The sequence below is a fragment of the Saimiri boliviensis genome, chromosome 14 (assembly GCF_048565385.1).
Source record: "Saimiri boliviensis isolate mSaiBol1 chromosome 14, mSaiBol1.pri, whole genome shotgun sequence".
Lineage (NCBI taxonomy): Eukaryota > Metazoa > Chordata > Mammalia > Primates > Cebidae > Saimiri > Saimiri boliviensis.
The window spans coordinates 95,145,922-95,172,146 of NC_133462.1; the positions used below are offsets into that span (position 1 = coordinate 95,145,922).

Consider the following 26,225-nt stretch of genomic DNA (forward strand, 5'->3'; position numbering starts at 1 on the left):
GTCTTGGGCTTCTCACATCCTGGGAACAAGCAGTCCAGTGGCTCCTGGAGGGGGTCAGCATGGGCTGTGGACATGGCAGGCAGGCTTCACGCAAACTTGGGGCCGGCCGGGACCTTGGACAGCTACTTGGTGGGAAACCCGTTTCTGAGGGCAAACCTTGGTTTATCCTATTTACCAAACTTCCAGGGGACCAGCTGGGCCTCTGTTTCTGGAATTTTGTAAGTGGTTAGTGACCCTGGTGGATGATGTTCCCCACATATCATCTCAGGGTAGGACTGTAGTCAGACAGTTGGCCCCGAACCAGCAATGAAGGGTGGGCAAGTATGGCTCCAGCCACCTGCTCACCATAGCGGCCTGGGTGTGTCTGTGGCCTCATTCTCTTAAGGAGGTGGGCACGGGGTGTCTAGCAGGGGCTAGTGGGCAGGATGCTGGCCTGCATACTTGGGGTAGTCTCTCTCCAAAGGCACAGACGGGGTTTCTGAACGGGGCCTGGGAAGACAGGCAGGTGCTCACAAGTGCCGTTTTCCCCCCTGGCAACCAGTGAGGAAACAAATGCCTGCACGGAGGTCTGACCTGCCCCAGTCTGCAGGGCTGATGTTCCCTGGAAAGGTGGCTAATGGGCGTTCTCCTGTCTGTCCCCCACTCCAAAACTTCAGGGCAATAGTAATCCAAGATTGTCAGGATGAGACTGGTGAGGGTGGCACCTTTGGGGATGGGTTCTTTAGCCCGGCAGAGTCTCTTCCCCAGGCTTCTCAGGAGCCTGGACTTCAAGACCTGCTTCGAGGAAGCTGTCAAATAAGATGTGTGCATGAGCTGGGTGCTGGGCAGCACGCCGGGACAGTGCTCTTCTACGTGGCTCTTGTAGAACTTGTCCATGGCCTGTGTGATGACATCTTGGTAGTTCTCCACCCACTCATATCAGACAGGACAAAGCCAGTATAGCCATGGGGTGGGGAGAAGTACAGGATTCACCCCAGGTCCCCCGGGCACACCCACCTGCCTCAGACGTGTCGGGGAAAACAGGCGAGGCTCCTCTTTTTATTGTCTGAATGTTGGCAATGGGCTACTGGGGGCAAATGAGAGCAGGCAAAGAGGATCGTACCTCGTCTTGAAAGAAGTGGCTCCTGGAAGTAGCAGGGAGGTGGGAGAGGTCCCCCATGCTCCCCCAACCTGTTCTTGGAGCAGGAAAAGGGGCCTCTCTGACAGCCCTCCTCAGTGGCTTTCACTGTTTGAGGGGTATCCTTGCCCAGCCCAGCCCAGGTGCACACCCACTTGAGATGACCTTGCATGGATCCTGTTGGGAAGGTTCAGCTGCAGCAACCACCGGAACCTGCTCATACCTAGTGTCTGCACTCGAGCATGGGGTCAGATGCACCTTCCTCCTGTAGCAGTAGTGGTACAGCCAGAGTGGCAGGGGGGCAAGTCACTACTGCAATTCTCACCTGAGTCTAGGGGTTGGGATTGGTACCCACGTATTTCCCAATTACCTGGTTCCATCTGAAGATTTTATGGATAGGAGTGGTGCTCTTTCAGGCATCGTATCCATATGCTGGCTACAGGTTTGGGTTTCCAAAGTTTCTAGAGTCCCCCTTCCAGCCTGGCAAGCATGGCGAGTAACAGGGGAAGTGCCTTAAGCCTGAAGGCAGCAGTAGCTGTCTGGGTTTGTTCCCTACCCCTGGTGGCCCCTGACCCCTAGTTGTTTACTTCCTTGGGTGAGAGTCAGCTTAGGATCTCAATATTTTTGTAGGACTTCAGAACTGTACAGACAGAGGCCAAGGGGAGCAGCATCTGGAACCGGCAGCTAACCAGTGTAGTGGGGGTCATACGACTCAGCTTGGTTTCAGCAGGGAATTCAGGGGAGGCTTGGATTTGCCGAAGCCCTAGATGAGCTTGGGCTTGGATATGGGAATGACGTGGGGCAGGGGCCCTTCTGCACGCTGGAGTCTTTGCGTAGTTGTACACTGGTACATCCACAGGTGTTCCCCACCTGGAGTGCAGCTGTGGATAGAAGCTGGCATCGTTGTGGAGGGAAGAGGAGGAGGAGGCAGGATGAGTCTCCAGGGCAGCCCCAGCAGCCAGGAAGGGACTCTGCAAGTGAGATGCAGATCCGGCCTGTGGGCCACTTAGCAGCTGCTTGGGCGGCTGCAGATCACCTGACCTCTGCTCACCAGGAAATGGGAGTTGCAGCAGCACTTACCTTCTGGGACTCCTGCAACTTGAAGGGAGAGCATACATCATGTGCTGAGAACGCACCTGACTCAGGCAAGCTTCTCCAACAGCACCGCATCAGATTAGCATCCAACCTGTATAGGACAGCACCAGAACTCCCTATTCCTCATTGCAACTGTAATAAAAGGGAGTCTCTGTCCTAGGGGAGCAAGCACAGGCATATGTGTGCAGTGGGCACATGACCCAGGTCGGGGAAAGGTCCTTGGATACATGCTGGTTTCACCAGGAATCTGTGGTGTGGGTTTGGCCTCGACTCCTGTACCCCTGGAGGCCAGTAGCCCCCTGCATGGGACCAGGACTGGGAGGTGGGCAGGTGGGCTGAGCTTTGAGGGAAGCCATTGTTTGGCCTCACGGGAAGGTGGTTGTTGATGGTTCGGTTTTGCAGGGCCTGTGTGGTCACCCAAGGAGTGCAAATTGCCTTTAAAAAAAAAAAAGCCAAAATGGACACAAGCTCACCAGTTGACAAGGTGAGGAATGCCGGTAGTCGTCCTCACCTGCCTTTTCCCCAGAAGTAAGTGGTGTTCAGAGGTGGATTTGGTTCCTTCCCAGCCTTTCCCCTTTGCATGTAGCTGTGTGCCTGTGCTTAGGTGTGTACTCACACATGTTTCCTGGCGGGGTTACTTTTTTGTTTTGGGGGGCATAACTGGTGACGCAGCCTGGCATTTGCTTACCTTGTCTTTTAGTGTGGAGTCCTCTATAGAGTGGGCATCGGGTACTTACTGGCTGGCCTTAGCTGTTTGGCTGCCCCGGTTTCTGCCCTTCACAGACATGCTGGCCACCCAGTGTGACATGCAGTGGGCTTGTTCGCGGCTAGTATGATGAGACTAGTGAATAAGCTTGCAATTCCTTGGCAAGGAAATGAATGGTAGGTTAAAAAGAGTTTCAAATAATCAGCTGGGCATGGTGGCGCGTGCCTGTAATCCCAGCTACTCGGGAGGCTGAGGCAGGAGAATTGCCTGAACCCAGGAGGCGGAGGTTGCGGTGAGCCGAGATCGCGCCATTGCACTCCAGCCTGGGTAACAAGAGCGAAACTCCGTCTCAAAAAAAAAAAAAAAAAAAAAAAAAAGAGTTTCAAATAAAAATTAATGGCAGAATAGCAAGATAAGAAGTTGGATATATTCTTTAAAGAAGTTCCTTTGTTATGGATGCATAGTATTCCATGGTGTATATGTGCCACACTTTCTTAAGCCAGTTTCTTTTACAGACTTTGCCAGAGAGTGTGGAGATCAATACGCCCAGAGGCAAGACCAGGTTAGCAGTGAAAGGGTGGGGGAGTTCCAGTGTTTAAAAAGTCCTTCTCTTGCATCAGTAACACTGAAGTCCATTCTTAGCTCTACTTTTGCTTTGTCAATGGGGCCTTGGTTTCATGACCATAGGTAAATGTCCCCTCCAAGCATTTCTTTTTGTTTGTCCTCCAGCTGTTAGTGACAGACCTTGCTTTAATAAGAAGCAAGGGGTAGGGCAGGAATTTCTCATCACACTGTGGGTGCATGTCTTGTGTGCATGTGTGCAGAAGTATGTGCTTGATTTGCTCCTGAAATGTTTGAAGTGAGCCTATGATCAAAAGCCAGACATAACAGTGTTAAGCGAGTGGCCTGTGATTCTGAGTTATCTTTGTCAGCATTCCTTTTTCAAGGTGCTGAAAGAAGACATGTTTCCTTGCTTTCTAAACAACCTCGGTTAGGCATGAAGGGGAGAACCAACTGATTATAGGGAACTGTTAGTTTTCAAAAGGCCTCATTGCCAGTGGAAAGGGGAGAAAGAGGAAAAAAATGACCCTGCAGAAAGCAAATGCTCTGATGATTCATGCATTACTTGCCATTTTTTTGCATAAGAACTAAAAACTAAACACTGCTTGCGGCTCAGAATTTCTCAGGGGGAAAGGATAAAAGGTTATTTTCCTCTAAGGACAACACCTAATATTTGCACCACAGGGTAAAGTCATTTTCACAAGTATTATTTTGTTTGCCCATGTTCATCCTCAGGCTGAATTAGACTTTATGTTTCATCTTTGATTGAATCTGTCTCTGCTTGAGCAGTGGTTGTTAGTTGTATTCACATCCCTTGTTGTATTTCTAGGTATTTTATTCTCTGAGTAGCAATTGTGAATGGGAGTTCACATGATTTCGCTCTCGTATGGCTACTACGGGTGTATAGGAATGCTTGTGATTTTTACACATTGATTTTGTGTCCTGAGACTTTGCTGAAGTTGCTTATCAGCTCAAGGAGATTTTGGGCTGAGACAATGAGGTCTTCTAAATGTACAATTATGTCATCTGCAAGTAGAGAAAATTTGACTTCCTCTTTTCCTAATCGAATGCCCTTTATTTCTTTTTCTTGCCTGATTGCCCGGGCCAGAACTTCAATACTATGTTGAATAGGAGTGATGAGAGAGGGCTGACAGAAGTTTTCTGAGTGACCCAGAAAGTCCTCAGTATGAGATAGTGTGATGGGGGATGCAGTGAATCCATTGCATCTCTGCTGGAATTGCTTTCTGGAGACTTGGAGATGTCAGGGTTGAAATGTCACACAGGAAGTCACTGGGCGGGTAGATAACTAGAAGAGGGGGAGAGTTAGTCCTTATTTTGTACCTTGGTTCTGCCACTTACCAGTTCTGCTGCTCTTGCTAGGGAGATTATGTTAACATACTGGCACCAATAATAATCACTGAAGGTTATGAGTTCTATATAGTAAGTAGCATTTGCCTCATTTTACAGAAGAGGATACAGCGTCAGAAAAGTTAGTTGCTTTCCCTAAGTTCCCTGGACACATTTGTTACCTGGATGCAAACTCAGGCTCTGTGATGCCACGCCCTGTGAGAATTCCATCACATCATCACTGTCTTCCCCAAACGGGTTTGGCCATAATTGGACACAGGAGAGACCTTTTGTTAAGGAACCATAGCCACATCAAGGAGTGGTTTGGACTCTCAGCATGCTGCCCACTGGTAAAGCTCGCATGTGTTCTGTTGAGTGGTTTATATAACTTAAAAAGACCCAGTGATAGTGCTTCGATGTTGACCAATAACAACAAGACTCTTCTGTTCTCTTTTGTCTTGTATTCTCTCTCAAATTCTGTGCTCTGATTAGTAGCTGAATCTCTCATTCCTACCAAACGATTCAATTCAGGTAAACAAGTATATTTGTTTGTAGCATTACCATCACTCTAATTCTTGGTAAGAAAGGGAGAACTGAGCCGTCTTTCATAAGATTATTGGAGAGAGTACTGTGACAATGCACTTACAGTACTTAACACAGTGCCTGGGACAGAACAGCACCTTTTATCAGTCATAACGCTTATTAGTGCCGTTTTAAACTAGCTGTGCTTGCAAGTATGTCACTTGGCCTCAAACCTTCACAACTAGCTGCCGACGTATCTGCAGCAACACCCAGCTCCAGTGCACACAATTTCTAAAGTGTCTGATGTCAGGGTTTTGGATGTAAAGATCGCTCACTTTTTTCTCTTTCTCAGAATTGGTCTCTGCTTTCTTTTCCCATGACTACTTCATTTTTAAGATAATTTAAAAATGCAAAGTGGTCTTGCCTCAGAAGTATCATAAGTATAAAATAATAATGGCAGACTCATCTTGGAAACCTTATTATACCCTCTCTAAGGGCAAATATCTGTTTATTCAGGTCCAACCCTTCACTGAGAGGCAATGAGATTTAAACCCCTTGCCCATGTCTCAGGGCCTGTTCAATCTTAGAAGAGAAGCTCCTCCCTGTGATTCCCAAGGCAGACAGTGGTGAATTAATTCTAATGAACATGGAACAGTCAGCCCATTTGTGTCCCTGGGATGTGACCCAGGGGGTTAATCTCCCATCTCCTGGTTGATCGCTTTCATGCTCAGGCTGAATTAAATCTCAGTTTTCACTTTTGATTGAATCTGTCTTTGCTGACAGAAGTTTTCTTGGCAACTCAGAAAGTCCTCAGTATAAGAGTATATGATGGAGGATGCAGTGAATCCATAACATCTCTGCTATACTTTCTGGAGATTTTGAGGTGTCAGGATTGAAATGTCACATGAAGTCACTGGACAGGTAGATAACTGAAGAAATGGCCCCATGAAGGCATTGTTTATCTCGTTCCAAACATATCTGGCTCCTTTTGAGAGGCAAATAAGGGAGGAAGAGAGTTATTCCTGAATTTGTACCCTGGTTGTGCCACTTACCAGCTCTGCTGCTCTTGCTAGGAAGATAATGTTAAAATATTAACACCAGGGCCGGGCGCGGTGGCTCAAGCCTGTAATCCCAGCACTTTGGGAGGCCGAGGCGGGTGGATCATGAGGTCGAGAGATCGAGGCCATCCTGGTCAACAAGGTGAAACCCCGTCTCTACTAAAAATACAAAAAGTTAGCTGGGCATGGTGGTGCGTGCCTGTAATCCCAGCTACTTAGGAGGCTGAGGCAGGAGAATTGCCTGAGCCCAGGAGGCAGAGGTTGCGGTGAGCCGAGATTGTGCCATTGCACTCCAGCCTGGGTAAGAAGAGCGAAACTCCGTCTCAAAAAAAAAAAAAAAAATTAACACCAATAATATCACTGAATGTTATGAGTCATTTTATCCTCACTACCCAAAATGTGGTTCTTGGGCCAGCAGCATTGTTATTTCCTGGATGCTTGCAAGAAATGTAACCTCTCAGGCTATACCCCAAATTACTTAGAAATTCTGATTAAATGAAGAAGAATAGGCATCTAATCAAATCCTCTGAGTAATTTGTATGCTCTGGACAGTTTGATAATTGCACTTGCAATTATCTCATTTCTTCCTCAATGATACTAAAGATACTCATTTTGTAAACTCGATCTCCTGGTAATACTAAACACTACCCTGCTTTACGTGGAAGGAAACTGAGGTTCGGAGAGGTCAAATGGCTTGCTCAATATCATACAACCAGAAAGAGGGTTTGAAGCTAGGTTCTCACCAAAGCAGATACTCTTAACCACTATGCAGTTGGGAGGCTTAAATAAGATGCTAAGTATCCATCATTCAGCAGAGTACCTGGCCTGCCATAGATGGATGATACATGCTGGTAACCTTCTCTGTTACTTCTCTTTTTCTGGTTATTTTCAGACTTCCAGATGTTCCCTTGCCATGGCATTGATGTTGGTCCACCCTAGATAAGAGGCCCTAACTAAGTTCCTGGCTCCCCCTTGACTAGGGCAGTGATTCTTGACTGTGCCTTGGAGGGAGTGATGTCTGTTTTCCCTCTGGATCCTAGAGGGTATCCTAAAGGGTGTTGCCAGCCCCTCTTCTTCTCTTCATCCCCAATGAAAAGAACTTGATGATGTTTGCTCCTGACCATGAAGCTGGGAATGAAAGCAATGCCCTGATAGGCTGGCTGGCATCTTGTTCTCTTCCTCTTGACAGGTATCATGGATTTTCCTAGAGCAGACATGGGATGAGTTCAGGATTTTCTTTTTTTTTTTTTTCTTTTTTTTTTTTTTTTTTTTTTTATTTTTTTTTATTGCATTTTAGGTTTTGGGGTACATGTGATGAACATGCAAGATTGTTGCATAGGTACACACATGGCAGTGTGCTTTGCTGCCTTCCGTCCCCTCACCTGTATCTGTCATTTCTCCCCATGCTGTCTCTTCCCACCTCCCCACCCCCCGCCCCTCCCCCATTTCCCCCCAACAGACCCCAGTGTGTAGTGCTCCCCTCCCTGTGTCCATGTGTTCTCATTGCTCAACACCCGCCTATGAGCGAGAATATACGTCCTTTATTTATTTTGGTCCTGGGAGTTGCATAAATGGACTGGTCTTTGTCGAGGGGACTTGTGGTTTCACACTTTATTTTTATTTGGAAAAATAAAGGGTCCTGATTTATAGAGAGCTTATTTCTAAAAAGGATGAGCATGTTCATAGTTAACCAGTTGCCATGGTTTTGGTTTCTCAGTAATAAGTATGTTAAATCATACAGGACAGGAGAATGGTAGAAGGATTGAAAGACAAACATGAAATCTTTTGATAGGTAAATAAGGATGGAGGAAGGGGAGGAGAGTTAGTTTTGTTAAATAAACAGGAGTATAATTGAGTTCCACATTCCTATCATTTCTAGACCCAATTTTTCAACCAGATGTAGCTCAGATCTTATTAGGTGTTCCGTAGAAGACAGAGCAGATCTAGAGCCTGTGATATTCACACCACCTAGTCAACCTTATCTCAGGCTTTAGACATGAGTACATGGTGAGGAAATGCTTTGGGACAAGATGGAAAACTCCTGGGGCAGCTGGGTGAAGATTATAGTGGATCAGATCATTGAAGTAACTTCTCTCATTTGATTAATATCCTTGACAAGGAGTTTAGGGAACTGATGGTAAGTGTATTTGTGACTACATTTTAGGGAAAGAGGTCTGAAATCAGGAGAAGACAGGAGAATGTGCATACATTCTCTTTGGAGAGCCTATTGTCTGTAACAGAATATATGTTAGTTATTTATTGTTACATAATGAATCTCCTCAAAAACTAAGTGACTTAAACAGCAACAAATGCTTATTATAACACATTCTGTGTGTCAGAAATTCAGGAGTGATTTAGCTGCATGGTTCTGGCTTAGGGTCTGTCCTGGAGTTATAGTCCAGATGTTGGCAAGGACTGCAATCTCTGAAAATTTAAATGAAATTTCTAACGGGACCAGAAGAACCATTGCTAACTCACATAACTGGAGATACTGTCTCTTGGCAAGATGCCTCTGCTCCTTGGACATTCGGGAACCCTTTGGAGTGTCCTGAGTGTCCTCACAACCTTGTGTCTGCCTTCCCTCAGAGCACACGTTTCAAAAGAACAAGAAAACAGCTGCAATCTCTTTTGTGACCTAGCCTCAGAAGTCACATGTTGCCATTGCCACAATATCCTATTGGTTATACAAGTCAGCCATTTTTCATGTGAGACAAAATTATACCAGAATGTGAATACTGGCAGGCGGGAATCACTGGGGGCCATCTTTGAGGCTGGATCTCATAAAAGATAATATATAATTATTTAGGGACTGGGGCAAGTGGGGCATTCTGGGTTCGTAATACTCTCCTTAATTGTGTGATCTTAGATCATTTGGAATCTCTTGGTCTCTGCTTCTTAATCTCTAAAAACATTAGAATGATCTCAAATACTCTAATGCTATGGGATTTTGGTCTGATGGAAAGGTAGAAAACTTGCCACCTGATGACCTCAGTTTGAAGTCCAACTCTCTCTCACTTGCTGGAAGGTCTAACGCAAGTCACTCCCAGTTCTGAAGAATGGATTTTTGATCTGCCAAGTGGGGATGGTCCTGAGGATTAAAAGAGATAATGGATGTGGAAGTGTTTTAAAAATTTAAGTTCTGTGCACTCGTAAGATGTTTTATTTCCTCATAAAAAAGCTGAAGTAAAGGAAGCCAGAAGGAAGTATCATTTTATTTTCATTACATTAAATGAAAATAAAATTACCTTCTACTCTTCAATGAATTATGAGCCCTGGAAACAGGCTCTTCTATCTGCAGGCTAGACTGTGATCTTTTGAGTTATGCCAGGTGGTTATGAGGGAATGTGTTCTCTTTCTGGGTCCGTGAGGGGGTGTAGCTTTAAGGGCAAGAATTTCCCAGTGCCATGCCCTGCTCCCATCTCTCTCCATCCAGGAGATTCAAATGTTTATGTTTGAATTTCACAGGAAGGGGAAGAAACTAAAAGTCAATCACTCCAGAGGAAGTTCTAAGAAACTCCTTCCATTGGCTCAGTGTCTTGGAGAAGGTGGGGGTTTCTCCCAGGATAAAAGTCCATGCTCCCTCACCTGCACTGGATTTCCAACTTTCTGGAATCCCCTCCCACGTGGTAGGAGGTCCCTCTGGGATTTCCCCTCTGGAATTCCCTTCCACACTCTTTGTGGAAGCCTTTCTCTTCTCCTTTCCTTCTCTTTTCTCTACCTAAATAAAATCACCTTTCTGCAACACCGTCTTTGGTCCAGAATTTAACTTTGCAAGCATACAGTGCAGCTGAAGCAGTCCCACTGCTTATTCTTTAAGAGGTTGGAGGTCAAGAACCCACAACATCCAAGAAGAAACCTGGTTATAGTTATTATAATAGAAACTAAAAGCCATATTATTTCACATGTATGCTTTACAACTTAAAAAGAGCTTTACTGACATGTTATTTAGGCCTCTTTTTTTTTTTTTTTTTTTTTGCCAGTATAAAATACCTTGTTTATGAAGGTACTTTTTAAACAAGTAGTTTTTAGAAATGTGAATGTATGATTTTGGAAACTTCATGCTGATTGTTATTTTTAGGATTGCTTATCACCCTCACCCATGAAGTGGGTAAAGTTGGTCAAGTAGATCTCCTCCTTATCTTTCACACATGAGTAATTTGGATCTCAGAAAAGCTAAGTGGCTTATCAAAGACTCAGAGCCACTCAGGATGAATCTGTAAAGGCACATCTTATGTCTGTGGCTATTTTGTTTTACTTTAAAAACTGCTTTAAACCACTGAGGTGAAAATGACAACCAAACTAATCAAAATCATTATTAAATTCTATAAACCCATCTTACGTTCTTTCCTGATGCCAAGTACTAGAGTCATAAAGATGAATGAAATGTGGTTTCTCATCTTGTGTAGCTCACTCACTGGTGGAGATGGCGGATAAGGCTAGACATGCAGGTAAATAATTTCAAGGTAGTATGATACATCTCACTGTAGAAGTTTATTAAAAAGTATGTGCCCTGGGGGAAAAACCAAAGACCAAAACATGATCTTCTGATTGAGGCTGTAAGAAAGGGAGCGGGGGGCCTTAAGCTGTATGGTAGAGGCAGGAAGGGAGTTGTTGAGTAGATTATGCTGGGCATCACACAGTGTGCAGAACTGTGTTAGGGTTAGGGCTAGGGTTAGGGTTAAGGTTTAGGGTTAGAGTTAAATGTTAGGGGTTAGGGGTTAGGGTAGGGTTAGATAGATTTTATTCATAAAACTGCAGGGAAAGAGAGACTCCAGTGTAGAGCTGGGCTCAATTCCAAATACAACCAGAACAAGTGGACATTTTTAGCCAAAAAACAAAATGTAGGCTTGGGGAACATGGATGGATGGAAACTTGACAAGAGGAGACATCAAGTCTGGGAGGATTCTGGCTGAACTGACCTGATGGTATCCTTACCAGAGGCAGGCAGGTAGGCAGTTAGGCATCAGCTGGGGGATGGTGGAGGTGAGGAATTTAATCAGATGCCAGGTATCAGGGGTAAGGAATTCTCTCCTAAACCTTCTTAACAGTACTCCTATTAAAACTCCATTATGCAGGGAAGTACATGACAGGCCTTGTTGGGTAGAAGGCCCAAGAGAGCATGGTTAAAGTTTGGTCAAGCAAAGAATCTTGATTGGTGTCTTGGCTTGGCTTCTTGGAGTTTTCTGGATCTCTGTTTCAATGTCTTTTGTAATTTTTAGAAAACTTTGAGCCATCATATCTTCAAGTTTTCATTCTGACCTATTTGTTTCCTACTTCTGGGCCTCAATCACATGTGCGTTAGTGTGCTTGATAGCACTCAGGCTCCTGGATACTGTTGTTTATGTATTTGGGTTCCATTGTGGGTCATTTTACTGGCCTATCAAATTTCATGGTTTCCTTCTTCAGTCATAGAGCTGACTAATAATCCCACTGAAGAAAATCTTCACGTTTTGCCATGTTTTCTCGTATCTATGGTTTCCTTTTTATCTTTTTCACACAACTTCTTTCTTTGTGCTGAAATTCCTGCTGTATTCAGGCATGTTGCCACCTTTTCCACTTGAGGATATGTTAGTGATATATCCATTTATTTAATTATTAGTTTATTTACTTATTTATTTCTTTCTTTCTTATTTTTAAGATGGGGTTTCACCATGATGGCCAGGCTGGTCTTGAACTCCTGACCTCAGGTGATCCACCCACCTTGGCCTCCCAAAGTGTTAGGATTACAGGCGTGAGCCACAGCGCCCGGCCTACTTATTTTTTTTCACTATTTACTTGTAAATCTTTATTTATCTGTATCTTTATCATAAAGAATCTGTCTCCCATTTTTGGTGTTTGACTGTTGACAGCTTCTGAGCTCCAGCCCTCCCTCTTTCCCTCTGCCTAACATTGGGCCTGGGGATAAGAGAGCCCAGGGTTTCCCTCCTCTGGTGCTTGCAGGAGATTCAAGCCATGTAAGCCCTTCCTGTGCACAGGCATCTTCCCCGGGGGCCATCCCCTGCCACCGTGAATCCTCAGGACTGTTCCGGCTCTCTCAAGCCAGTTTTGGGCCTGCATGGGAGATCTGTCCTGATCTCCCCAGAATGCCTCATTATGTGGGTAAAATCAACCTTTTAACACTCTCCTGTGGCATGTGTTTGCCTCATTCGTTTCAACATGTGAACCAAACTTGGGGTGAGAATCCACCGTCCATAGAGAGTGGCCAGGACAATCTGACAGCAAGTTGCAATATTGGAGTCATCTCTGAGTCTGGTCCTGTTGATTACTGTGTCTGCTGACAGTGGTGTGTGTGTGTGTGTGTCAGTCTCATCACCTCTGAGTCTGGTCCTGTTGATTACTGTGTCTGCTGACAGTGGTGTGTGTGTCGGGGTGTGTGTGTGTGTGTGTGTGTGTGTGTGTCGGTGTGTGTGTGTGTGCGCGTGTCAGTCTCATCTCTGAGTCTGGTCCTGTTGATTACTGTGTCTGCTGACAGTGGTGTGTGTGTCGGGGTGTGTGTGTGTGTGTGTGTGTGTGTGTCGGTGTGTGTGTCGGTGTGTGTGTGTGTGCGCGTGTCAGTCTCATCTCTGAGTCTGGTCCTGTTGATTACTGTGTCTGCTGACAGTGGTGTGTGTGTCCGTGTGTGTGTGTGTGTGAGTGTGTGCGTGTCAGTCTCATCTCTGAGTCTGGTCCTGTTGATTACTGTGTCTGCTGACAGTGGTGTGTGTGTCGGTGTGTGTGTGTCGGGGTGTGTGTGTCGCTGTGTGTGTGTCGGTGTGTGTGTGTCGGGGTGTGTGTGTCAGTGTGTGTGTGTCGGTGTGTGTCGGTGTGTGTGTGTCGGTGTGTGTGTCGGGGTGTGTGTGTGTCGGGGTGTGTGTGTGTCGGGTGTGTGTCGGTGTGTGTGTGTGTCGGTGTGTGTCGGGGTGTGTGTGTGTGTGTGTGTGAGTCTCATCATCTGAGTCTGGTCCTGTTGATTACTGTGTCTGCTGACACTGGTGTGTGTGTGTGTCAGTGTGTGTGTGTGTCGGTGTGTGTGTGTGTCTGTGTGTGTGTCGGGGTGTGTGTGTGTGTGTGTCTGTGTGTGTGTGTGTCGGGGTGTGTGTGTGTGTCGGTGTGTGTCGGTGTCAGTGTGTGTCTGTGTGTGTGCGCGCGCGCGTCAGCCTCATCCTCTCTGAACGCCACACACCCTGCCCAGAGCAGCAGCGCTGGGGCTCCCGTGCCGGTGCCCGGCCTTCGGCCCCCTCCTCTCAGGCCGCGGCGTGGTGCTGAGCCGTCCCGCTCAGAGGCGAGCTGGGCCTGAGCCGCGTCGTCCATGGCGCCCTTCCCGGCAGCACCGGCTCCGGCGCCTCCGGCGTGACCTCAGGTGACCTCGCGTGGCGCCGTCTTCGGCCTTCCCGGTGCGCCCGCGCCCCCCGGCGGCCCCGGGGCTCCTTCTCCTCGGCCGCCTGTGCCCGGCGGTCTCCGGGGGCTGCGCGCCGAGGGCGGGCGGACTCGGTTCCCCGCGCAGCCCCGTCGGAGAGGCCGCGTGGCGGGACCGCGGTCCAGGCGTTCTCGGCGACCGGCGCCGCCTCCCACCGCAGCCGCCCGAGTGGGCGGCGGGTCCCGCGGGGCCGGGGGGGACCCTCGGGGTCGGGGTGCGGCCGTTTCCCGCGTCTCCGCCCGCCGGGCCCCGGGGCAGGGGACGCGCTCCCGGCGCGCTCGGCGGCGGCCTCCCCGACGGGCCGCGCGGGGTCGGGCTGTGCGGAGCGCGGGGTCCGAGTCCTCCCGGCCTGCGGCGCCCCGTCCGCGCGCGTCACACGCGGGGTCCGAGCGCTCCCCGCCCGCGGCGCCGCCTCCCCCGCGCCCGCCCCGCCCCAGCCCGGGCTCCCGCCGGGCCCCGGCCGTTCCGCGCCGTCCAGGCTGCTCGGCCGCGCGGACTCGGCCCCTCGGCGGCTTCGGAGCTTCACCTGGCGGCCGCGCGGGCCGTGTCGCCGCCGGGCTGGAGGGACGCCGCGGGGCTCCGCCGTCCCCGGCCGGCCTCTGGTGTCCGCGCCCGCCCCGCGGAGGCCGTTTCCGGGACGGGGAGGCTGACGGTCGCCGTCCCGAGTGCGGAGGCTCCGCGGACCGGCGGGGGGGACTCGGCCTTGTCCCGGGCCCTTCTCACCCTGAGCTGTCCCGTGTGCGACATAGAAGCGCCATCTTTCCCCTTTTCGTGACTTGGACGCTTTGGAGGATCAAGTGAGCGTAAGTGATGAAAAGTTCCCTGTTAAACCCTCAAGTTGAGCTGTGAGTTAATCACTCTGCACATGTCAGGGGTTCCTGTGATTTTCTTCCATGTAGGGAGTAAAAGTCTGGAGAGACTGACTTTCACAGGAATCCAGATCTTACCCGTCCCTTCAGAACGCGGGTCGGTGTTTTAAGCACCTTCCTGTACATTTGTTTTTGCATTCATTCCACATACACACTGAAACCTTTCTTGATAAAACACCAATTTGAGGAGCTCATGGATCCCTGACTGAAGCTACAAGCTTCTTCTCTGAGACCTAAGTGTTTTTTTGAGGAAGGACGTGAATAAATAATTAAATCAGTGACAGGCAGGGGTGCTGTGGCTGCTCAGAGGCGAGGCAGTGTCTGGGGGTCTCCCGCTGAAGGTGGACGGATGGTGGAGGTTGCTCTGCAGAGGGAGAAGGAAGGGACGCAGGATGGGACCCTTGGAGGCCCAGGGAGGTCTCTGAGATCCGGGGGAGGAGCGGGAGAACCCTGGCAGGCTGTCTGCTGTCTTCAATGGGGATCAGCTTCCTCAGGACTGGACGAGGTCCCGGTGGACTGAGCCATCTGGTGGGCGCAGGGAACCAGTCATTCAGAGTAGGAAATTATCCCACTGCTCTAATCTGAGGCTATGACAGAAAATAAAGAGTGAACCATTATAGTTTTGGCAAATAGTGGATAGCATGCAAGAGAGATTCAGCTGCAAAGGTGAGAGTTACCACTGGATCCATGTCCACATGATTGCCATATGTCCCACCCCATACTGGCGAGCCTGTGTCCAGGGTGACATGTATTCAGCAGCCAGTGTGGCACAGGCAACCACTGTATGACATCCCCCCACTGGCCAGGATGTCCTGGCACCCCCCACATGCCTGTCTGTCTCATTCTTTTGCACCCCAAAGAAGAGAGAGGACCAACGGTTCCCCACTTAATTACACCATGTCAGAGCTTTCTGGAGGCAGGAGCATCTTCACTGGAGATACATCTTCTAGTGACAAAAACACTGAAATGCCTTCCTGAAAATTCTCAGTAAAAAGTGAGGATTCAGGCCACTATTTAACAGCAAAAGAGTCAGGTTCTGGGACAGCTGGAGGCAGTGGTGGTAACTGGAATAACTTTCCAAAGGGAAGCTGTTTTGCGAACGGTCCTTTCCAGTAGAGATGGCCAATATGCTTTCGTACAGTGCCAGACTGGCTTCCTATTGCCCAGGATTTTGCTCTTTAGTTAAAAGGGTTGTCAATTGCAAAGACTTTTCAACTGCAGGATCATCAGGTTCTGAAGAGTCTCATGTGGCCTCTGCACCTCCAGATACATGCTTTCAAACACTGTGGCCTGATGAAAGTATGGGACCATTTGGACCTCAACATAGAGGTTCCAGCTTCCTGGGAACATAGGTTTTGATTGTCACCTCAATGGGACTGATTCACTGAAGAAAGCCTGGTTCATAAAACTTTGCCTGATATTCTAGCAGAACCTTTATCAGGTGAAAGACAAGTTTGTGATGGCACAACATGTGAATGAATTTTATGGTAATGAGGCACCTGTTGAACACAAAATTAACAGCACAGAAACTTTGAAAGTGCCAGAGTAGAGTGTGCAATACAGATATGCCCAGAATTGCTGCAAGAGATTTTGAATCACTGCTTCCAGAAGTTGCTAATAGCAAACTAATGATTCTGACTGTAACACAGAAAACTAAGGATGATATGATTGGTTAGAATGAAGAAGTAGCAATTGAGAGAGAAGTTCTTTTAGACAGTGGTGCCAAGGAAATTTGCTATGCTCTTCAAGCTGAGGGATACTGGGCTGACTTTATTGATCCATCATCTGGTTTGACATTTTTTGGGCCACATACAAACAACAATCTTTTTGAGACAGATGAAGGCTACTGACATTTAGGATTCTCTGTCAATGACCTTGAATGCTGTAAAGTGATTTGTCGTAGTCTCTGGGGTGTCCATGTAGTTGTGGGAAGTGTCTTCACTAATGCAACACCAGACAGCAGTATTATGAAGAAATCAAGTGGAAATTATCACCAATGTTCATTTATTTGCTGCATTATTTGTATGTAATATTTGGGTTGAACTATAAAGACTGTGAGACTAAAGTTTTTAAAAGATACTTATTTCTAAGTATTTATTTCAACATTTATGAATTCACAACATTGGCAAATGATTTGTGATTTTAAAATTGCAAACGTTTATTATTCATATTATCATTGAATACATGTTGAGCATATCCACATTGTATAGAATGTGGTAATTAGCCTGTAACCAGGGTATGATCTACTATGGTTATTTCTCCCCTTAATTGGTAAAAAGCCTCAGTATTAATTACTTTCTTTCAAAAATAAATCACACGTTTGGTTATGAAAAAAAGGTAAGGATTCCTGAGTCAGAATTCTGAAATCTGCATACTGTGGCTGACGTTGTACTAGTATCACTCATTCCTCATTTGCAAGTATGCATGATGCGTGTGAAAATCTCATCTTCCCAAGACAGGTGTGACAAGATTGATCTGTCTCATTGTGGGAGAGTTTCAGGTACAAAGTATATGACAAAATCCTGGTTCCATTTCAGCACAGAGCAGGTTGAACACGTGGCCATGGGAGGATTTAGAAGGGAAGAAACGTTCAGGAATTTCTGAGACAAAAGTGCAGAAATGAGGAAACCCATCTACATGCATATCTATTTCTGTGTGAATATGAGGTCTGTTGAGGGGCATCAGACTATTCAGAGAAGCAGTAATACTTTTTAGATGGCAGTGTACACCGCTTGCCCTCACTGTGTCCTTGGGCACAGCAATGAGTGGGAAAGGGACTCGGACGTCCTGTGATTTCCTTCCTTGCTGGGCTCATGCCACTGCTCCTTAATCTGTCCTCCATATAATTGTTAAATTATTTCCTTTAAGAGCCCTCAATAAATTGTTTTACCATCTTTAAAACATGCATTTCCTACATCACTTGTAAAAAATAGAAAGGAAAGAAATGGGACCGATGACAGGTGATGTCACTCAGTCCTCCAGTTGCTGGGCTTCTTATTAACCTTTTGCACGGTGCTGAACTTCAGGCTGAGTTATGGATGCCGGTTCCTCACTCTGGACCTATTATATCCACTGTTTTATTTCGGTGCCCACACCTATTTTATGAGTGAAAAGCAAGGACAGAATTAGGATGACGCTCTCTGTATTGCAGCTGGAGGTGGAATGGGGTTTTACACAGAATCCATCGTGTGAGATGTCTGTTGCTTGGTATCACTTGGTATGTCAGGAAACTTCATGTTGGTTGAACTGGCTCCAAGTTTCTCAGTCCATGATTCCTAGCTGGGCTTCAGTGAGTTTTTGGCCTCTTATAGAGAAGCACCTGGGTTGCGGTGGATTTGAGCATTTTTGTAGGAATTGGAGTGGAAGTGCAGCCACTTGCATTTCTGAATGGCCACATGAAGCCCAAGGTGAAACCAATTTTACCACTGGTGGAGAATGATCATCTCAGACCACATCCCTCAAGGGCTGCCCAACTTCCTCCAGCATTCCAAGTTACCTCCTTCACTTTGTGCATGTGAGAACCGCCTGGGCCTGGCTGGGGTCAGGGAAATGGGTTGTCATGGGCACAGCTCTGAGGTCTCCCTTCAGCCTGCAGCCCCCACATCTGTCTGCTCTGCTCACTCCCCGCGGCCTCCAGGCTGTCATCTGTTGTTTGAGGTTGGAGTTCCTCATTTTCTGGGTTGCCAGGCAGGGTGTCAGTCCATTGAGCCAGGAGCAGATCCCCCAGTACAGGATGGCAGTTTCTCATGACATCAGGGACTGGCCTGGCTTCGAAGGCATGGCTGGCAATGGCGGGGCTGTGTTTGTGGGACATGGAGGCTGGGGCATGGGGAACCCTTCACCAGGCATGTTCCAGTTGCTCTGGTGAGAGGTGACAGGGTCACACCAGGGGAATGGGAGTAGGTGGGTGTGGCAGGGAGGGCATAGAGCAAGAGAAGAGTTACATTGGAGGGAGAGAAAGGCTTTGTGATTCAGGCATCTGAAAGGTCAGGAAGAGCCATGTAGAGTGAGAGGGACAAAGAGGAGAGGCTGTCTCCATCCATGCGACCCCTGATGGAGAACAGAATTGCACCATAGGTGCCTGGGCAGGGACCATTGCAAAAGGAAGTCAGCTTAGGGGAGCCTGTGGCTGAAGAATGATTCCAGCATGGGGGTACAGAGGCTAACATTTCTTGCTGTGGGTGATTTAATATTGGGTCTCAGTATTTCACCTCCCCACCCCTGGAAGAGCATGACACATCCACATCCTCACCAGGGCCCGAGGGAAGGTAGATGGACTTATCCATCCCAGAGGTGTTGCTCGTGGCTGGGTGACTTGCTTATGCCAACGAGACTTTAACAGACATGGCACAAGCAGATGCCTGAACTGTGTGGGCCCTGCTAGGCCTGCCCTCTAATGCTCTTGATTTTTCCCATGGGATGGGCATGCCCCAGAGAACCATGGCTCCAGCTGCAGGAGGAGAGGCGTGTGGAGCACACGTGGTTCCAACCCTCAGCCCGGAGCCAAGCCCAGACTAGATCAGCCTAAGCCAAGCCAAGCCGCAGGTGCAGGAGTGAAAAGCAAATGCTGACTGCCTGTGACATTGACTTTCAAAGGGGCGTGTCCTGTGATCCACCTCAACCCAACAACAATGAAGGTATTTCTCTGTCAGTCAGATGGGAAATAATTATCTACAACATGCTGGGGAGGTGGAGTGATTTGAGTAGATTTGCTCCCTGCTTTCAAGTGGTGTCTTTTCCAGAGGGGCAGACAGAGGATGGATGCATACATGTAAATTATTCTATTGGCTGGTGCAGCAGTCATTGCAGTTTTTGCAATTAATAATGGGGAAAAAAGCGGGGAGGAGCCGGTGCTGCAGTTCATTAAAAGTAATGGGAAAACTTCGATGACTTCTGCACCAACCTAATAGAATAATCACAGGTCTGCAAAACGTGGCAGTGGGGAAGTTCCGAGTGCTGGGATAGCGTCTGGATTCCTGAAGTCAGGAGATAGTGGTTGGCGACCTACCCAGGGTTAGTGCAAGGGAGGGGGGTGGGCAGGGAGCGATATTTCAGTGGAGACGCCAAGCATGAATGGCGATTAGAAAAGGAAACCCAGGTGGTGAGGGGGGAAGTGTTTTCGGCACAGAGATCAGCCTGTGGAAAGGCCCGGAGGTGGGAGGACACCGTGTGTTCATCCACCTGAGGGGCGACCAGCAGGCTGGAGCTGAGCAGGCCGAGAGGAGGATGGGAGCCTGGGAAAGGCGCCCAGGCAGAGGCACAGAGGGGCAGAGGCCCAGAGTCAGGCCTGAGCCTGCGTGGTTTGAGGAACTGACAGAGGCCAGTCCAGCAGAAAAGAAACAGCCAAGGGAGGCCACGAGGCCAGGGCAGAGAGCGGGGCCGTACTGGGCACGTGGGCTGTGATGGGAGCTGGTGTTTGTGCTCAGGTGATGGGAATGAGCTGAAAGATTTTAAGGAGGGGAGTCACATTTGGGGTTAATGTGTATTCTGGGAACCTCAGCAAAGTAAATTCATAGTTTGAATGTTCATAAGACTTTAATGCAGATAGAGAGAAAGAAGGTTCTTTCCACAGCTGTGATTAGATCATATTAAAAATATAACTACGTTTTTAAATGTCATTTCAAATTGTGTATTTCCATCTGACATTGGATAGAAGTAGATTGCAAGATTCATGGAAAGTAGAAAAGTTAACTGACTTGCAAGAATATAAAAGACACATCAATTTGAAAGCAAAACGTTTATTCAATTACTTTTGCTGTGGTTTTGTTGACTGCAGAATTCCATGAGAAGGGATTGTTCAGGAAGGTCCTGAAGCTGGAGACCCAGGAGGAGCTGGTGGGGCTGTTGTTTAAGCCTGAGGGTCGTGGAGGTGGAGACCTGGGGAGGAGCAGTTCTTTTTGTAGTTTGAGGGAGATGCAGCTACGTACCTGGGCAGGAGCAGCTGTTACTTTACTTTGGGGTCAGACGGCTGTGGACCTGGGCAGGAGCAGTTCTTCAGTTTGAAGGGCACACAGCAGTGGACCTGTGCAGGAGCAGTTCTTTGTGTTGTTTGAGGGCCACACAGCTGGGGATCTGGCAAGAGCAGTTCTTTTTGTCCTTTTAGGGTCAGGCAGCTGTGGACCTGGGCAGGAGCAGTTCCTTTTGTTGTTTGAGGGCTGCACAGCTGCAGACCTGGGCAGGAGCAATTATTTTTGTTGTTTGAGGGCCACACAGTTGTGGAACTAGGCAGGAGCATTTCTTAGTTTACTTTAGCGCCACACAGCTATGGATCTGAGCAGGAGCAGTTGTTTTTGCATTGTGAGGACCACCAAGCTGGGGATCTGAGAAGGAGGAGTTCTTACTTTTGTTTTAGGGCCACACAGCTGTGGACCTGGGCAGGAACAGTTCTTGTGTTATTTTGGGGCCACACAGCTGTGGACCTGGGTGGGAGCAGTTCTTTCTGCAGTTTGAGAGCCACACAGCTGGGGATCTTGGCAGGAGCAGTTACTACTTTAGAGAACCTGACAGCTGTACACCTGGCAGGAGCAGTTCTTTGTGTTGTTTGAGTGCTGCACAGCTGCTGACCTGGGCAGGAGGCATCTTACTTTGGTCCATGCAGATGGAGTTCTGTGCAGATGTGGTTCTCACCTTAGCTTGATGGCCACAGCTGGATACCTGGGCAGGAGTAGTTCTTACTTTAGTTTGAGGGCTGCACAACTGAGGACTTGGACAGGAGGGTTCTTACTTTATTTTGAGAGCTGGCCAGCTAGGGACTTGGGCAAGAATGGTTCTTTCTTTAGTTTTAGGGCTGCACAGCTGGGGGCCTGGGCAAGAGTGATGCTTATTTTAGTTTGAGGGCTGCAGAGCCTCAGACTTGGGCAGGAGCAGTTCTTTCTTTAGTTTGAGGATCGTGCAGTTGAGTACCAGGACAGGAGTGGTTCTTACTTTAGTTCGAGGGGGCAGGAGCGGTTTTTGCTTTAGTTAGAGTCAGAGATTCCAGAGAACCCAGTGCTGCTGTTGTAGAGTAAGGACAGGTTAGCTGGAATCCTTGGGAGGAGTCAGTGAGGCTGTTATGTCTGAGGTTCTTGGAGCTAAACATGGAGCCAAAGTTGGGAAGGAGAGAGAGAGAGTCACAGAAGGGCACCTGAAACTGTAGATGTAACTGCACACTAAGCAAGCTAAGCCTGGGAGTGTCTCAGTCCTTGGTATTAATGCTTTCTTTTTACTTCTACACAGTTGGGATTTGTTTTCTGTCTGACACGACAGAAAGACCCTGATCAATATCCTCAGGAATTGAAAAGTTTAAAAAAACTAAATGATGTTGGCAATAATAATAATAGTAGAAATTTAACCAGGATTACCTTGACTGATAGAGACAAAATCACACATACACACAATATAGGTCTTTTCAATAGTTAGTAAAATAAAAATAAATAGAAAAATAGGTCCAATTAAAGGTCTATAAGGTTGTTTCATGGAGAAGGGGTGAAGGACAGAGGTGAATCTGAGAGTTGCTGCTGATGGACACATGGAGAATGGACCATTTTCCCCACGCGGTTTCAGTGTACGATGATCTTCTGTGAGACCTGGCAGCTGGGTCGCTTCACACAGCTGGGGATGCAGTGGGTGTCACAGAAGGACCCTGTCTCAGCTGATCCTGCCCCTTTGCTGTGATGAGTGTGGCCTCTGATCTCCAACAACTGACTGTGTTTTGAGGGGAGGCCAGGCCTGTGAGCACAAGGGTATCCATGGTGAGGTTCTGTGGGTGGAACGTCTTGGATGTGCTTGAGGTTCCTTCCTGATGCTCATCTGCCATCTTGCTCTTTAATGCATCTTGTTTATAACTGTCTTCTCAATACTGTATAGGAAATAAGCACTTGTATAATATGGGTCAGGTATAAAGAATGTTCACACATTGGACGCACGGGACCTCCACCAAGTTTAGGGAATAAGATCTAAAGAAACCACACTTTGGATGCTCCCTGGAAGCCCCTCCTGAATCCCAGTCCCTTCCCTTCTACTTCAGAAGGAGTCACTTTTTGCTTTAATCTTTATCATTCCTGTGCTTTTCTTCATGGTGTGTTTCTTTCCCCACATTTGTGTGCATCCCCAAACAATACTGCATGTGGTTTCTGAACACTCTGTTGTCTTTTTAAGACAGGTCTTGGTCTGTTGCCTGGGCTGCAGTTTTGAACTTTGATGTGAAAAAGTATCCTGTGTGGCTGCTTCTCTGCTGCACTGGCTCTGAGCATTTGCTCCATGTCTATTTTCATCCTCTGTTCTCTTCCTGAGACCTGTCCACACTGACCTGATTCATTTTCATTGCTGCATGATCTCTAGTGGTGGATGGGACCCTGGGAAATGACTTTTTTTTCCTGCTGATGAATGTTTGGCCAGGTGGGCCCCTAGGACTGTGTTACTGTGAAGGTTCTTGGGCATTTCTTTTGTACACAACTTCAGTTTCTTCTGGTCAGTGGCTTTCAATTTTTTTTTTTTTTTTTTTTTTTTTTTTTTTTTTTTTTTTTTGAGACGGAGTTTCGCTCTTGTTACCCAGGCTGGAGTGCAATGGTGCGATCTTGGCTCACCGCAACCTCCGCCTCCTGGATTCAGGCAATTCTCCTGCCTCAGCCTCCTGAGTAGCTGGGATTACAGGCATGCGCCACCATGCCCAGCTAAATTTTTGTATGTGGCTTTCAATTTTTAAAATTTCATCCCAGTAAGAAATGTAATTGTCCTGATGACCCACAACAGACACCTTTTCATAAGCAAGCATAGCAAAAATAATTCACAATCATTCTTAGTGGTGGCTGAGCATTCCTGTGGCTCTCCATTCTCCCCAACACTTGCACTGATTGTGGTATTTTTGCCAGTCATCTGGGTGTCAGCTGGTATCTCACCCTGTTAGGCTGAAACCCTCTTCATGTTTTTAATCATCCATTCCTCCACATTTTTTTTCTTCTGTGAAGGACTGGTTCAACTCCTTTGCCATGTTTCTATTTACTTGTTAAAATTTGAACCAGGCAAATTCTCATTAGAGACAAGGGGCCAAAGACTGAGCCGATGGAATCTAATGTCTTTTAATGTTGACTTCAATCCAGTAAAGCTCTCGTTATGCCATTTAAGTGTAACTGGGCCTGGAAGAGGCAGTGCACCCTCTGGAATTAGAGGTCCAAATATTTGGATTTGATTTCCAGCCCTCTGCCAGTCAGTCAGCCATTCACTTTCAAGTGACAAGCCTTAGTCTAGTCACTTTGTCTGTTTCTCGATTTCTGCACAGGGATATATGTGGGCCTTAAGGCCCACTGGGAAACGATCCCTCTTCAAGCCCAGTGCCTGGTTTGTTGAGTATACTTGTCAATGTAGACTTGAATACACCTATGGTTTTGGATTAGCTCTATTACCTCTGCTAGAAATTGACACACAAAATTGACATTGATTGACAAGATGAGAATCATTTCTAAAGAATTCAAATATAACTTAATCCTTTATTACTAAAAGAATGCTCAACTCAAGGGGACACAGATCACTCATTTTGACTTCATGAGCTATGGCACTTAGAGACAACTTTTTGAAAATACACAGCTTAAACTGTCCGTGCTTTAAGTGCTAGACAAGTTTTTAAGAATACACAGCTAAAATGGTACCCGCTTTAAGTGCTTTAGGAAAATGGATTTCGGGCAAGGCCAGGTACATCGATTTCAGAAGAGTCGATTTCAGACAAGGCAAGGAAAGTCAATTCCAGAGAAATCGATTTCAGACAAGGGGAGGCAAGCCGATTTCAGAAAAGTCGATCTCAGACAGGGCACGTCGATTCCAAGGCATGCAGATAACCGAAACGGTTCCGGAAACGGCCTGTGAGGGAGGGGCAGCCGCGCAGAGTCGCCTGCTGGAGGCCGCATAGCTGGGAGGTGCCGCCGGGGTGGGGTTGGGTGTGGCTGCTGCGTGCCAGGGGTGGCTGCCAGGCCGAGGGCAGCTCCATCTGGAAGTTCCGGCCCATCACAGTGCAGTCCACAGGTTCCAGACGGGGCTGTGCGGGCAGCGTGAAGGCGGGAAGGCTCCCGGGGGTCAAAGGAAGAGAAGGTGCCTGTTCCGGGGACCCCAGGGTGAGCTTTCCAGGCAGAGGGAAGCCCGGGGCCGGTTGTCATGGGGGTGTCTGAGTCTAGCTGGAGTTACTGGGGCAGGGAGGTTGGAAACGGAGTCCAACCGGTGTGAGCCTCCGCCTGCTGAGAGACGCGGGGAGGGGCTGGTGTCCGCTGTCAGCGGCCTGTGACCCCGGGCGTCCACTGCCGGCAATTGCAGGAGCCTCCTCCCTGTTCTCTGCCCTCACAGCTGCGCCAGCCGCCCCTGCGCCCCAGCAGAAGCCAGGCTCTTAACATGGCAGTCCCCTCTGCCCCAGCGCTCGCCTCTCCAGGCACCGTCCCGGCTCTGGGCACCTGCGCTGCCCGTTCTGTTCTGCATTCCCTCCACCTTTTCTGCCCTGTGAGGCAGACCTCTGCTGTCTTCACTGCTTTAGTTCCCCAGACTCAGCCAGCATCGAAGGTGTGCCGTGTCCTAGGACCCTTGCAGCTGGCATGCAGGGAGGAGTGGGAGGCTCCCTGTCCCTCCTCAGACTCTCAGAATTCAGAAGAGCCACACTTTTTTGTCCTTGCCCTGCTGGGCCAAAGACGCCCTGCCTTCGTTATTCTCTGGGGTAGACACCCTGTGCTTTTGCTGTGCACCTGCCGAGTGGAACAGGGAGCTGCCCCGGGCACTGCCCTCTGTAGCTGACTCTGGCTTCCCTGGCCACCCTCAGCTCAGCAGGGCCCCGGGAGCCCCAGTGCTGTGTGACACCTTCTGCAAGTGTGGAATTGAGAAGAATGTGCCTTTCGTCCCTGAGTTACCGTGTGGCTGGCATGTGCCCTGGCACGAGGGTCAGTGGCGGGCAGGGGCGAGCAGGAAGGCACCTCCGCTGTGCCCCTGCTTTTGCCTTTTCCTGACTTCTCTGGCCAGCTCTTAGGTTGAAATAAGTCCTGCCTGTTTTAACAGATGTTTATTAAACATCTGCCCTGGCCAGGCTCTGAGCAGCCTCCAGGGTCTCTGTCCTGAATACAATAGGCCCCTCCTGGTGCTGGCGGGTGGAGGCGGGGAGATTAAGTCCAGTGTCCCACAGGTGACTGCGTAATTCCACATGGGGCAATAGGGAGAAAGAGCAGACCTTCCCATTATTTATTTATTTATTTATTTATTTTCTTTTAATAAATTGAGACAGAGTCTCGCTCTGTTGCCAGGCTGGAGTGTAGTGGCACAATCCCGGCTCACTGCAACTTCCATTTTCCAGTTTCAAGCAATTTTTCTGCCTCAGCCTCCCAAGTAGCTGGATTACAGGCACGTGCCACCATGCACGGCTAAACAGACCTTTCCTTTTGTGAGAGGGACGCTGGTGGGGACAGCCGGGAGGGGAGATGAAACTGAGTGGAAGTGGGAGTCACTTTGGTGCCCGGCACGTTGTCTCACACCTGTAATCTCGGTACTTTGGGAGGCTGAGGCTGGGGGGTCGCTCTAGCCTGGGAGTTTGTGACCGGCCTGGTCAGCATCA

At 48.2% G+C, this 26,225-nt stretch overlaps 1 protein-coding gene and 1 pseudogene across 1 annotated transcript in view; both read left to right on the forward strand.

The window, feature by feature from the left end:
* Nucleotides 1–26,225, forward strand: part of LOC141581106 (tubulin beta-8 chain-like) — a 537,263-nt gene that overhangs the window by 163,548 nt on the left and 347,490 nt on the right. The window lies entirely within an intron of this gene.
* On the forward strand, nt 15,421–16,928 carry LOC141581204 (cobalamin trafficking protein CblD pseudogene; annotated as a pseudogene).